This window comes from Hibiscus syriacus, unplaced genomic scaffold (assembly GCF_006381635.1).
Source record: "Hibiscus syriacus cultivar Baekdansim isolate YM2019G1 unplaced genomic scaffold, ASM638163v2 tig00111208_pilon, whole genome shotgun sequence".
Classification (NCBI taxonomy): Eukaryota; Viridiplantae; Streptophyta; class Magnoliopsida; order Malvales; family Malvaceae; genus Hibiscus; species Hibiscus syriacus.
The window spans coordinates 198,645-212,984 of record NW_024063020.1 but is presented as its reverse complement, the minus strand read 5'-3'; the positions used below and the strand labels follow the sequence as shown (position 1 = coordinate 212,984).

At 33.5% G+C, this 14,340-nt stretch overlaps 1 long non-coding RNA gene across 1 annotated transcript; it reads right to left on the bottom strand.

Moving 5' to 3' along the window:
* Positions 1-2,692: 2,692 nt before the first annotated feature.
* On the bottom strand, positions 2,693-4,470 carry LOC120155837. Its single transcript, XR_005519006.1, has 4 exons — positions 4,155-4,470; positions 3,870-4,028; positions 3,541-3,562; positions 2,693-2,969 (listed from the first exon to the last, which is right to left on the bottom strand). It is a non-coding gene; the product is annotated as an uncharacterized LOC120155837 (long non-coding RNA).
* Positions 4,471-14,340: the final 9,870 nt, after the last annotated feature.

Genomic DNA, 14,340 nt, shown 5'->3' with positions numbered 1-14,340 from the left:
TCTTTAGTCAAGATAGTTGAGAACAAGGATCGTTGTAGGGGAATGTACTGACCAGTGGTACAATAAGCAATTCAGATTTAGAAATAGCGGAAAACGTGGCCTTCGAGAATGTCAATGAACCTAGGAGGTGTAAGTTGTCCTTTCAATTCGAGGGGTATTGAAAACAAGTTCAATAAGAGCGATCAGAGTGTCGCTACCCAGTGTTGACCCTGAGTCAGATTTCGGGCTAGTAAATAGTACAACCAGTGAATAACATAAAGAATTTTCTAGAGGTAGAGAATAACTAAAATACCCTTAAGTAACGAACGACCATAATAGATCATCCTAATAGATAATAGTAGTAATAGACTAATAATCCTTCGCATAACATTCTAGATGAGAGAACGAGTGAGATAGAAGCTTGTGAGAGGATGAACTCACCTTAATGAGTCTAATTGTGCTAGGGTATACCCAAGTTACCTTAGTTTCCCTAGTAGGACATTTTCAGTATACAACACACTTCAGGAGCTAGTTAAGGCGTGAGGCTCAAACACTCGTGAGGAGTTGGGTAACGATGTCAGTGTCGTATGGCCTCTGGGCCTTAGGTATGCATGTATAGTCGCATCAGTCCAGTTCAGGCGCTGAAGATCATCTAGTGGTATAGGATATCTGAGAACACATAAAGCAAGTGTGCAAGGTACTTTTGCGGTTGACTATGTCGAAATATCTTTAGTCAAGATAGTTGAGAACAAGGATCGTTGTAGGGGAATGTACTGACCAGTGGTACAATAAGCAATTCAGATTTAGAAATAGATGAACCTAGGAGGTGTAAGTTGTCCTTTCAATTCGAGGGGTATTGAAAAGAAGTTCAATAAGAGCGATCAGAGTGTCGCTACCCAGTGTTGACCCTGAGTCAGATATCAGGCTAGTAAATAATACAACCAGTGAATAACATAAAGAATTTCCTAGAGGTAGAGAATAACTAAAATACCCTTAAGTAACGAACGACCATAATAGATCATCCTAATAGATAATAGTAGTAATAGACTAATAATCCTTCGCATAACATTCTAGATGAGAGAACGAGTGAGATAGAAGCTTGTGAGAGGATGAACTCACCTTAATGAGTCTAATTGTGCTAGGGTATACCCAAGTTACCTTAGTTTCCCTAGTAGGACATTTTCAGTATACAACACACTTCAGGAGCTAGTTAAGGCGTGAGGCTCAAACACTCATGAGGAGTTGGGTAACGATGTCAGTGTCGTATGGCCTCTGGGCCTTAGGTATGCATGTATAGTCGCATCAGTCCAGTTTAGGCGCTGAAGATCATCTAGTGGTATAGGATATCCGAGAACACCTAAAGCAAGTGTGCAAGGTACTTTTGCGGTTGACTATGTCGAAATATCTTTAGTCAAGATAGTTGAGAACAAGGATCGTTGTAGGGGAATGTACTGACCAGTGGTACAATAAGCAATTCAGATTTAGAAATAGCAGAAAACGTGGCCTTCAAGAACGTCAATGAACCTAGGAGGTGTAAGTTGTCCTTTCAATTCGAGGGGTATTGAAAAGAAGTTCAATAAGAGCGATCAGAGTGTCGTTACCCAGTGTTGACCCTGAGTCAGATATCGGGCTAGTGAATAGTACAACCAGTGAATAACATAAAGAATTTCCTAGAGGTAGAGAATAACTAAAATACCCTTAAGTAACGAACGACCATAATAGATCATCCTAATAGATAATAGTAGTAATAGACTAATAATCTTTCGCATAACATTCTAGATGAGAGAACGAGTGAGATAGAAGCTTGTGAGAGGATGAACTCACCTTAATGAGTCTAATTGTGTTAGGGTATACCCAAGTTACCTTAGTTTCCCTAGTAGGACATTTTCAGTATACAACACACTTCAGGAGCTAGTTAAGGCGTGAGGCTCAAACACTCATGAGGAGCTGGGTAACGATGTCAGTGTCGTATGGCCTCTGGGCCTTAGGTATGCATGTATAGTCGCATCAGTCCAGTTCAGGCGCTGAAGATCATCTAGTGGTATAGGATATCCAAGAACACCTAAAGCAAGTGTGCAAGGTACTTTTGCGGTTGACTATGGCCAAGGTCTTAACACTCGTGACGGGTGAGTTGGCAGGCGTGATGTCCTTATCTGAATACACAACAGTAGGTGTCACTACAATAAATTTGTTTATTTATGGCATCTGAAATATCATCATAGAAACTTACATTTACATCACTGTTTATTTTTGTGACGTAAAATTTGACGTCACGATGAACGTCACGCTAGGTGTGTCATTAAATGTCAAATATGACGATGTATATAATTTCGTCACGTATTATTAAATACATAGTGACGTTAATATATTTAGTCACATTAGAAATTATATTCAATGAAAATTAATCATGTCATCAAATAATATAAAGTTTTATCACTAATTATTAATATTGTCACTAATAATATAATAAATTTATTGTATTAGTGACAAAAAAAATTCATAATTTTTTAATAAATAAAAAGTGTAAAGTTACAATAAATGACTAAACTTTTTAGAAATTACAATATACAACACAACTTTTTTATAAATCACATTTAAGGACAACTTTTATAAATTACACTAAAGGACAAAACATTTTAGTAAAAGGACAAAACTTTATATAAATTAAAATTAGGGATAAAACTTTTTATAAATTAAAATTAAAGATAAAACCTTTTATAAATTATAATAGATACCACAACTTTTTATAAATTACATTAAAGGAGAAAGGTTCACAAATTACAATAATAACATACATCTTTTACAAATTACAATAATGACCCATGATCAAGTTGCAACATTTATACTCTGCTAACCAGGTGACCATGATAAACCTTCTTAACGAGGCAATCATCAACAGAGGACAAATCATTCTTGGCCTTTAGTCAACAGCTTTCAAGCCTATGTAACATGCATTGCAGGAACTCATGAGCTTCTTCCTGTTGATATATCTGAAAAATGATGCAATACCTAGGTCCATGAGAGTCAAGAATCACAATTATGAACACACTTCATTTCTGTATTTTTCTAGTCACTCCCTATACTTGAAATACACATTTCTAAGCACATTGATAACAAATATGTATATCTCTTACAATGACTAAAGAAATAAAATGACCAAAATTTACTAAAAAATCAATCCTAAATCAAAATCATTCAATGCTTATAACATATTAAGTAACGATCAATTAATTATAAACTAATCAAGCTACTAATAGAAAAATAAAGAATACAGTTCAATTTGTAAAATCTTTTGTGAGGCGATACAACTCTTGATGAATTTAATGAAAGTTCAATGTGATGACAAAGAGCACAAAGTAAACAAAAGCCCTCATTATCACTTGACAATTCAAACAAAAACAAAAACAACGAGAAACCCCAAAAGAAAACAAAGGCACAAAGATTAAACAAGAGACATACAATCACAAGGTTTCTCATGATGATTCAAAGATTGAATAACTAAAACAAATGGAACCGTGTGAATAAAACATTACAACAAAACATTGATAAAGCATGTATTACCCAAGTTTTCCAGCCCAAAACCCTGCAAAACGAGTGCCAAAAAATTGAATTATACAAATCGCCATTCTACATAAAGATAATGTTATAGACAAATAATATAAAACATTTTTAAGAGGAATATGAAAATCGATCCATTGATGATTGAAAGTAGTAACTAAAGATGTAAAGAATCATTGCCAATAACACGAGTCCATCATGCTACTTCAACTAACAGAGGGCTCAACAATTCAAAAATATATAAGTAAAACATGTTTCTCTCGAGCAAACAAAAAAGTTTTGGGCGATCAAAACAGGGTAATCTTCTAGGTGAAACAGTTTGGAAATTATACCTCAGTAGTCTGATGGACTAATGGCATCATCAATTTTTAGAACCATAAAGTTCGATTCGTTTATCATCAGTTTCAGAAGCTTCTGTAGCAACCATGGGCTTCGACCACGAATTTCCCCATGTAGAAAATCTAGAGCCACAAGATTTGAATTCAATGACCCTGACCATACCCAAAACCCACGATCGAGTAAAATCCAAGACCACCAGATTCAAAGAAAATAAGAAGTTTGAGAAGGGAAAATGGAGAGAAAACGAAGTCAAAAGGGAGAGAAGAGGGAAGGCTTACCTTTTCGGGTTCTTAAATTGGTGACGGTTAGAGCGTTCGTTGGTGAATCGAATCAGTAGATGAAGAGCCTAAGTCGAAGAGAGAAACATTGTGTGATTTCAATCTCATTAAACGATGAACAACGTGGATCCAACGAGTGAATAGACTAACGCTCCAATCTAGTTTTGCTTGTCCTTATTAATGATTTGAAAGATTAGTTCGGATGGAAGAGAAGAGAAGGCGTTGTGGGTCATTTTGATAAAAACTATCGCTGGTAGAGTCAGCGTAGCGCATCGACGAGGGCTTAAAATCATCGGCAGCTAGGGTTGGATGGTGAGAGAATTTCATTTTTCTTAGTTTGTCGTGAAGAAATATAGAGGAGCGAAAAAGGACGGAGAACCGCACTGCTATCAAACCTTTGGGATTATATTAGGTTTGGTCCCTCAGTTTTTTTTGTCTTAATTCTATCATGTTCAATCAAATTTATTTGCTATTGCAACGCAATTAATTTTTTTCATTTACATATTGGTCCTTACATTAATTTGTTTTTATTTTTTATGTATTTATCTTATTTAATTATTGTTATTATTACTATTTTATTTTCACTCACATATTATTTTTCTTTTTTTTAATGTCAATTTTAAGGATTAATATATTTTTATCTCTTTTTTATTTCATTTCATTTGATTTTGGTATAATCACTAGTATCCGATCTATTGATTGACTAATCGAGATCAAGTTCTGTAGAGACAAGGGCAACCCTCACAACCCAGTTTGCTCTATTCACAATCGTCAAGATTCAAACCTCCGACATTGCTTAAGGAATCTAGTGCATCATCCCACTAGACCAACTGATTGTTGGTCATTTCATTTGATTTTATTATTATTTTATTATTATCATATTTAAATTTTACTAATATATTTTTTCTTTTATATTTTGTAGGATAATTTCCTTGAAGATACATATTTCCTTCAATATTTTTATTACTACTACTACTATTATTATTATTATTATTATTATTATTATTATTATTATTATTATTATTATTATTATTATTATTATTTTGCTTTTACAAACAAGTTTTTCTATTTGTTGTGTCGTTAATTGTTCTTTTCGCAAAGTGAGACAACCTAATCATTTTAGAATAAATTTAATTTGAATTTTAAAATTAATTTAAAAATAAAATTTTAACTTAAAAATTGTTAAACTAAATTTTAAAACGTGATAGATAGACTTTGACACGATTAAATAAAATAACGGTATCAATGGGGATTGGTTCAAATGGTAAGCAGGTTGATATCTTTTAAGCAGGTCTCAAGTTTGAATCATTGTCTATGCAGAAAATTTTTATTTAGAGACTCACCCAACAAAGTCAAGTGTGTGACGCAAGTCGGCATCGTAGAATATTAATGGTTAAAAGGTTCTTAAACTTAAGCATACATACATATAAATATATTAAAAACTATTTTAATAAAACCTTTTTTTATTTGGCTTAACTGATGCTGCTGAGGAGAAAGGGCTTTTGTGGGTTATGTGTATGTAGCAAATGACTTAGGAAGAACATTTCAGTCGTGACAAAACATTTTGTAAGGGACAGTGGAACACAGAAGACGAAGACAGTGAGGAATAGATTTTTCTTACCAAGGCAAGATTTATTGTAACATCCGCAATACCGGGTTAGTGACCAAATTGTAAAGTTTCAGAATTTGGTGACTAAAGTATAAGAATGAAATAGTTCAATGATTATTGGATATATGATGAAGGTTATTTAGTAATTTAAAGGAAATAAAGGGCAAAAGGGTCAATTGACCAAGAATGAATTAAAAATGGGATTGGTAAGGATAAATGCACGTGGAAAGGGAGAGAATTCTCCAGAGTTCTCTTCTCCTTTCTTCTTCTCTTCACGTGGAAGCCAAGAGCCAAAGGTAAGCTTAATTTCAATTGGTTAATTCTTGAGTTTTAAGCTTAGTTTTTTCTTTGGGTATTAAATAAGCTTAAGGAAAGCTTATATGGGATTTAAACAATAAGATAAAGGAATTAAGAAGGAATTTGTAATATGAGTTTTAAGATGAATTTTGATATGGTATGGTTGTTGAGTTTTATGGATGAATTTGACTTGTCATCAATCTAATTAAGAAGTATAAAGTGTTAGAATTGGAATTAGAACACATTGAAATTTAGTGTGATTCTGAATGCCATGTAAATGATGATTTTGGGTTTAAAGAAGTGATTATGGAATAGAAATGAGTTTAAATATGTGTATGGAAGTTAGGAATATTAAAGGAAGTAAAATATGTTTAAGCTGAAATGAAGTGAATTTCGAGCTCAAAAATGTGATTTATGGGCAAGGGAATCGGTACCCATTCAAGGGGAACCGATACCCCTCAAGCGAACCAAATTACAGAATGTTAAGGGGAAACCGATACCCCACAGGAGGGAACCGATTCCCCCTAAAGGAAAATATGAATATTGGTGTAATAAGTTTGTTTAAGTTGCTAGTATCCAATTACAAGGTAGGTATCTAATGATTGCCTCAAAATGTACATTTATGTAGATTCTGCGCGTAAAGCAATTCCGTGTTTAATGGAAATAAGACTTGCGATGAGTCTATTTCCTAGAGTATGCATGAAGTCATGGACATGATTATGTGTTGTTATAATTATATGTGATTATCTGTATTACATTGATTGTATGTATGCATGACTAAAGATAATTATATGCTTTGTATATGTTATGTGATTAGGAATAGGTAGAAAGGAAACAAATGATGATATAAGAATCTATTATAAGATATATGATATGAAAATATGATAGTGAGCTATGTGAAAGAACTATGAGATATATGAGTTATATAGAAAATATATGTGAACAAGATATGACATCTATGTTTATATGAAACAATGCAAGGTGATATGAGCTATGTGAGATATGAATATAAAATCATATGAGAAGTGAAAAGAATTACATGAAAATAGACTAAGTGATTACATGTATATGTGAAAGAAGCTATATGATACGATCTATATGATTACATGCAACATATGATATTAGATATATGTTTACACATACATGTGGTATGTGACAGAAGAGAAGGAACATGTGATTATGAGATCAATGATTACACGTACATGTGATACGTGACTGAAAAGAAAAGATATGTGTTTATAAGAGAAGAATATGAATAAGTAATGTGAACTGTTATAAATGATAATGCCCATGTTATGTGATATGAGAGCTAGGGGTATAGTTGGCATGCCAAGGGTCGAGGGTTTACCTATGTTCTTCGGGACATATGGACTGTTTACCTATGTTCTTCGGGACATATGGACTGTTTACTTATGTTCTTCGGGACATATGGACTGATTACCTAGGTTCTTCGGAATCTATGGACTGGTCCTTCGGGACATTGATCGAGCTGTGGTGACAGCATATGTGTGCACAACCTCAATGTACTCACATACCTTAAGTTATCACTAGTGTACATAGGCTAATAAAGTGATTAAACAAGCATACTGAATGTGATATGTATACAATGGGTTTATAAATGGTTATCAAAGGTAAGTGGTTTGAAATGTGTTACATGAACCATATGATGTTATGTGTGTTTCTTAATGATAATGATAGAGATTATGATAATGATGGTATAGTTTATGTATGCTTTATGTTATATGAAATATTATATGTTTTATATGCCTCTCTAAGTCATCAACTTAGCGTGTGATTGTTTCACACGTAGGTTTGGAAAGCGAAAAGAAAAGTAAAGAGGAACAAGACAGGTCAGTTACTTCTTACCGAAGATCAGATCAGAAAAGATCTCTTGAATTAGATATATTCTGTACATTGAAATAGTTGGCATGTAATTAATGTTTTGAATTGTATAGCTTGATCGGTTTTGTCAAAAACATTTAAGCTCTGAATAGTTCGGAAATATTTGAATAAGTTACTGTACAAAAGTTTTAAATTACTCACTATTTATACGAATAAATTTTGAAAAGTCAATGTGACACTTCAGACTCGTATCCTGGTTGGATACGGGTTGGGGGTGTTACATTTATCTTGCAAGTCAAAATCGGATCTGACGAACTGTTGATGTCACTTGCCAGCTATATGACTGACCTCAAGTGCAATCATACCCTTCAAGAATTTGACCACCTCCAACCGCCATTCTATCTATAGTATAGACAAGTCAACATGGGTATTTAGGGAATATTCAATGACACAAAACCCTAGAAATTCCCATTATAAATACCTCATTGTAGCCGCCAAGAATAAGAGGCAAGCAAGGAGAGGATTTACCTTAGGCGTGAAGTAAGAATCTGCAGTACCTTACCCTCTACCATTCCCCAACTCGACTTTCCTTGGTGCCCTCCATAGCCAGACTATAACATAGCGGAGGTCAGGCCTCGAGAGAGGCTGACCGCCAAAGCAGGCGTGGTGCTGGTCAAAGCTGTCACAACAGAGCCCCTATTTGGGAGCCATTCTTCCTTTATTCTTAATTTCTTTTTTCTATTTTGGGCATGCTATTTTGGGCGTGTACTTAAAGATGATACTTTTTCCACAATATGATTTGTTTTACTGTGTTGGTTTTTGTTTTGCCGAGACAATTATTTGATGGTTAATGAATGATGCATTATGATTTTGCTTAGTCTGTTTTGTTCATTATTTTAATATTTTGCCTTGACACTGTAAGGGCTTTCGAGAGATTTCTTGGTCCCTAGGCGAAACACTTCTAGACCTTGTAATAGCTTTCGAGAGATTATCATTTTTCTAGAAATTGATTCTTATATTTGTGAGAATTAAGTTTGATCTATGTGAGCAATGGAATAGATCCAGGATGATATGTTCTAACATGCCTTAGAGATAAGGAGAGGGTTTCAATTGACTAAAAGGGATAAACGTTTGAGTAAGATAGACAACGAGTATAGTTCACGCTGAGGGGTATTGCCATAACAACAGTCTGACAAACCAAGGGTTGTAGCTCACACTGAGTAGTATTACCATAGCAACCGTCCTAAAATACTTCAATAATCTCGCCTTAGCAAAACCAACCTAATTGCTCTGTGAAAAGTCTGAATATGTGAAGTTATTCTAAATATATTTGAATCAACGTTTTTATTTGCCTTGGTTATTTTTATTTGTTACTTTTGCATGTTTTCTTTTCCTCGACCAAACTTTTCTGCAACTACACTTCACAATATTCTCTTGCTTCAGCAACGCTTTGACACCTGTTAATATAATCCATTACTAATTGTTTCTCTGTTTTGACAAGAATTCAAGGACTAGCTCATGACACCTAGTTCTAGTTATGGCGAAACATCAAAACCCCTATCAATCATTGAGGAGACGATAACTCACTTACCCTTTATTACTTGATTCAACCGTATACACTTGTACATATTTACTTGCCTTAGCATATACATTTACAAGCGATCAAGTTTCCATTACTTAGATGAATGCTAGGTGTTCGAGAGAAACATAGTAATTAATACTTGTACTATTCGAGAGAAACACAAGTAAGATCCACTTAAGCAATGGGGTGTAGATTTTCTTAAACTTAGAACCGGTATAGTAATACTATAGCCTAATCCCTTAGTGCTTGAGAGAGACTAAGATAGGATTTCAACAACTAAGAGGGGTAGTTTATCAAATAACGTAGGTTGCCATAGTTGAGACTGGGAAGAGATGTCGTGGCATGATATTCTATTAGGTTCCTTTGACTAGAGATAGCGGGAGCACTTTTAGAAAAACCCTATCGAGCAAGTGAAGCTTAGATAAATCAAATATACTTGAGAGATAATTTTTACCATATTTAAAATCAATCCCTAAATCAATCCCTACCATTCATTCTCATATGCAGCTAGTTGTGTGAGGATTATCAAGCTATCATTCATCTACTGTTTTTACCATTTTTCAATGTATTGACATTTCTATCATTTTCAACATTATCATATGCTTTTGCCACTACATTTCCATTTGCTACCCCATCAAACTATCAATCCATATCCACCAACATACACCTTTCAATGTTGTGGCATTACCCTGTAACACCCATTTCCCGTATACGTTTCCATACATGATTCACAGATGCCACATGACTTTTAAAACATTCTCTATACTTGAAAATCAATAAATTTTTCGTTTTCTTTAAACAAAACCATTTAATAATATATTAAACACGTCTACTCCGATTAACAATACTAGTTCATGTTATCCATATTTAAAATCAATATAAAACAATCCAGTTAATCTATTACACACCAGTTTCCAAAATATTTAAATAGAGCCAATAGGACATTCATAAGTACATGCCACTAAACTAATTCAAAAATTTCATCCTAGGGTGTCTTATTGATATTGCAGTATATTCCTTGATGCCTGGAGTTGCTCGATACTATTAACTTCTAATCTCATATTTTACCTACGCGTGAAACCAACACACACTAAGTATTTACTTAGTGAGGCATAGTAATAAAAAATGAATTATACTCAAATATAAGCACAACCAAATTATCAAAATACAAATGAAAATCGTATAATTCAAATCAATACATCCAATAGGCTTGGCGAACCAACTTCAATAAAATAACATGATAACTATATTTTGTAAACCATTTAATAATATATTAAACACTCTACTCCGATTAACAATACTAGTTCATGTTATCCATATTTAAAATCAATATAAAACAATCCAGTTAATCTATTACAGACCAGTTTCCAAAATATTTAAATAGAGCCAATAGGACATTCATAAGTACATGCCACTAAACTAATTCAAAATTCATCCTAGGGTGTCTTATTGATATTGCAGTATTCCTTGATGCCTGGAGTTGCTCGATACTATTAACTTCTAATCTCATATTTTACCTACGCGTGAAACCAACACACGCTAAGTATTACTTAGTGAGGCATAGTAATACAAAATTAATTATACTCAAATATAATCACAACCAAATTATCAAAATACAAATGAAAATCGTAATTCAAATCATACATCCAATAGGCTTGGCGAACCAATCTTCAAAATAACATGTAACTATATTTTGTATGCCCAACTACCTTTCAATCAGTATTTTCTAATTTTCCTTTGTTTGCCCAATATATGATGAATAAAAATACATGATACATGAGTTGCACCTAATTTTCGTAATTGAAACATAAGTATCATAACTATAAAATACATTGTTTTCATACCTTATAAGTTCTCTAGGGTGCACACGTAGTGCCGATACGGTCATTCATAAACACATTATGAATTATATGGATTGAAAACTTGGTGCCATACGATCCTTCATAAACACATTTTGAATTTGTGGTTTGCACACTTAGTGCCTACACGGTCGTTCATCAACATATGATGAATTCCGTGGGTTGCACATTTAGTGAATATACGGTCGTTCATCAACATATGATGAATTCCATGGGTTGCACACTTAGTGCCTATACGATCGTTCATCAACATATGATGAATTTCGTGGGTTGCCCACTTAGTGCCTATACGGTCATCCATCAATATATGATGAATTTTGTGGGTTGCACACTTAGTGCCTATACAGTCGTTCATCAACATATGATGAATTCCATGGGTTGCTCACTTGGTTCCTATATGGTCGTTCATCAATATACATCTATAACTCTTAATGTACATAATAAATGCAGTCACCTGTATGCCTCGTTAGTATGCTTTAAGGATGTCCAGCTATTAGACAACTTTATCTTTGCCTTTTCTACTTAACTCGGGAACTTGGTTACGATCTATATAAGTATCCATTAAGTACACATACCATACCATGTTAGTATACTATCTAACATTTATACTTTTAATAATACTTAAAAGTATTATTATATTTAATTTCTATCAAAATTCATCCTATTTTAATTTCCAGACTCAATATCGGTACCCCTACCATGGTATCGATACTTATATATTATGGTACCGATATTCCCTTTAGTATCGATACCATTTCTGTATTCTTGAATCCATGGTATCGATACCTTCATCATAGTATCAATACTCGCATCAGTATCGATACTAATTGCATAGTATCGATATTGATCATTAAACATAGTGTAGGTATTCCAGTACCGATGCCCTTACTCAAAATTTCCATTTTTCAGCTCGATTTGTACCCAAATTTGGTCAAATTCCCTTACTTTTACCTCCAACAATACTATTAAACTTTTATTTACTTATCTCAACTAACTTTCCTTCGTTTATCTTCTTATAACACTAAATCTTCAAAGAACATCTCAAACCAAGAATAATACCACTTTTTCTAATATTTTTAATCACATCCAAGGCTTCTAATCTCTTTTTTCTTAACAAGTCAAATATACTAGTAAACAATAAAAACTCATATTCCAACATATCATTCAAAAACCAATTTTCTTCAATCACCAATATTTCACTAATCAATTAGTTTTAATCATCCTTGAACTTTCCTTAAGTCTCTATATCAATTGAGGTTTCAAAACTTGTCCATAAACTAAAGAATAACTAACTCAAAGAAAACTTACCTTGGCTATGGGGAGAGTACATGAACATGGAAGAATAGAAGAGAAAAAGATAGCTAGCTTATTAACTTTCCGTTTCTCTCTTAAATCCATAATAAAATTAATTTTAAATTCATTTCACCCTAAAGGACCAAAATGCCCTTTCAATCTTCCATTCTTACTAATTGGTCTTAAACACAATTTCTAATAATTTCTTATACTTTGCCATTTATTCAATTTATTCCTCCAAATTTCAAATTCTTTATTATGGTCACCGACCATATATTTTGGGTATTACAATTCTCCCCTTAAGAAAATTCATCCCCAAATTTTAAGAAATACCTGATACAAAAAGGTGGAAATTGTTTCCTAATGTCCTCCTCTCTTTCCCAAGTAGCTTCTATCTTATGGTTTTCCAAAGTACTTTAACTAGAGGAATCTTCTTGTTACTTAGTTCTTTGCTTTCTCAAGCTAAGATCTGCATTAATTCTTCCTCACAAGTCATATGGTCGGATCTCTATTTCCTCTGGTGTGATAACATAAGATAGATCTAATTGGTACATTTTGAGCATCGATACATGAAAACTTGTGGATCTCATCCTATCAGGAGGCAAAACTAATTGATATGCTACTGGTCAGACCCCTTTTCAAAATCTCATAAGGTACAATAAATCTCGGACTCAGCTTTCCTTTGCTCCTAAATATCAATACTTTATTCCATGATGATACCTTCAAAAATACATTGTCTCCCACTTGAAATTCAATCTCTTTTCTTTTCAAATCAACATAAGAATTTTTCGATTGGAGGCTACCTTTAGATTATCCCTGATAACTATCACTTTCTTATATTTATTTCATCAAATCCGGGCCAACCAGGTCTCGATCTTTAGTGTAAACCAATTTAATGGTGTTCAACACTTCTTCCTATACAAAACTTCCTACAGGGTCATCTTAATACTCGATTGGTAATTGTTATTATAAGCAATTTCCGCTAAAGGTAAATACCTTTCCCATTATCCTTTAAACTCAATCACACATGCCCTTAGCATATCCTTTAATCCTGAATAGTTCATTCTGACTGCCCATATGTATGCAGATGAAAGGTTGTAATGAAGTTCAATCAAGTACCTAAAACTTTATGCAAGAAATTACAAAATCTTTGAAGTTAGTCTTGGATCTCTTCGGTTTGATCGATACTGGCAGTCCACGTAGTCGAACTATCTCTTATATACATAACTCATATTTATCCATCGAATAATATGTTCGTACTAATATGAAGTGAACTGCCTTGGTAATTTATGAACAATAACTCATAAAAAGTATTTCTTGCTAGGTGTCAAATGTAGCCTTGTAACAATCCCACAGTGACTCGTTTCCCTTTTCCTTTCATGAATCAAAATTGATTGAAATAATCCAAAAATACTTGATGTTTAGATTTTCCTCTATTGTTATGTCAGGCACTTTTCCACAATTTCCGTGATGGCTCTTTTCAAACCATGCCACCAAACCGACTTTTTAAATCTTGGTACATTTGTTCCATCTGAATGCATACTCAACTGACTTAATGCCTCAAAAGTTCTTAAATTCTTTATCATTGAAAATGCAAAGTCTCCTATGGTAATACAAACATTTGTTGGACCTGACCTCAAAAGTACTTAATCTCTTCATTTTCTACTTATACAATTCTTATCATGAAATTTCATATTACTTGTC